Here is a 1675-nt window from a genome sequence, read left to right on the forward strand (position 1 = left end):
TGATACTATTATAAATAATGTTATATTATAATATTCTTATTTAAATCTTGATCCGCATTTGAAAGAAATTAAAGAAATTGGTGATATTGGAATTCATCTCGTTTTGATTAAAAATCAATTATTTGATTGAAAAATTAATTATTTTGTTGAATATGTAACTATATTGTAAAAAAAGTCTTATTTTATATCAAAAATTCAACTACTTTGTTAAAATTTTTATTTCTTTTATTTAAAGGTTCATCTTTTTCGTTGAAAATACATTTTTGAAACTGACAATTAATCTATACCATTTTCGGTTAAAAAATCATGTATTTTGTTAACAATTCGTCTTTATTTGTAGAAATTAAATTGCTTTATGGAAAATTTATACTTTTTGATTAAAAATTACATTTTTCGGTTGAATTATCAACTGTAAATATTTTTTGGTTGCAAAGTCGTTTTGTTGTAAATGCAACTATATCGTTAAAAATTAAAATTATAATTTTTAATTTTTAATCAATCCTGGAATAGTTACATTTTCAGATAAAAAAAACCATTTCTAATCGAAAAAATAAATTTGTAATAAAGTTGTTAAATTCTCAACCAATAACATGAATTTTCGACCAAGTAAATTAATAATCTACAAAAAACGACAAATTTCAAACAAAATACATGAATTTTCAACGAAATTATTTAATTTTAAAGTTAATAAAACGAATTATCTACAAAAAGTTGATTTTTTTCAGCGAAAAATATGAGTTTTCAATCTACAAAAAAGCTGAATTTTTAACCCAAAAATATGATTTTTCAACCAAAATTTTAATTGACGACCAAATAGTTTAATTTTCTATCAAATTGTTGACTTTTAACGCCCAAAGATGCAATTTTAACAAAAAACTACAATTATTTACAAAAAATTTAATTTGAAGGCAAGTAGTTGAATTTTCAACTATAATTATGAATTCTTAATAAGAAAAAATTGGTTTTTTTACTAAGTACTTCAACTGTAAGTGAAAGTGAAACTATTTGGTCGACAATTAAAATTTTGGTTGAAAAATCATATTTTTGGGTTAAAAATTCAGCTTTTTTGTAGATGATACTCTTTTTGACTTTAAAATTAAATAATTTTGTTGAAAGTTCATATATTTTGTTGGAAATTGACCTTGTTTGGTAGAAATTTAATCTTTTTGGTTGAAAATGTATGATTTTCGGTCAAAAATGCAATTGTTTGGTTGAAATATGAACTGTACATCTCCTTGGGCTTAAAAGTCGACTATTTAACTAAAAGTTGAAATACTTGGTAAAAAAATACTGTTATTTTCAACAAGGTTTTATAATTATAGTTCAAAATTTAACTATATGGTTGAAAGTTTAACTCTTTGATTGAAAACTCATATTTTTCTTTGAAAAAATCAACTCTTTGTAGATAATTCATTTTATTGACTTTAAAATTAAATGATTTCGTTGAAAATTCATGTATTTTGTTTGGAATTTGTCTTTTTTTGTAGATCATTAATTTTTTTGGTCGAAAATTCATGTTATTGTTTGAGAATTTAACAACTTTATTACAAATTTATTTTTTCGATTAAAAATTATATTTTTTTTTATCTGAAAATGTAACTATTCTAGGATTGATTAAAAATTAATCGTTTTTATCTGGAAATTGAACTATTCAATTTTTGTTTGAAACTTTATC

The sequence above is a fragment of the Belonocnema kinseyi genome, chromosome 7 (assembly GCF_010883055.1).
Source record: "Belonocnema kinseyi isolate 2016_QV_RU_SX_M_011 chromosome 7, B_treatae_v1, whole genome shotgun sequence".
Lineage (NCBI taxonomy): Eukaryota > Metazoa > Arthropoda > Insecta > Hymenoptera > Cynipidae > Belonocnema > Belonocnema kinseyi.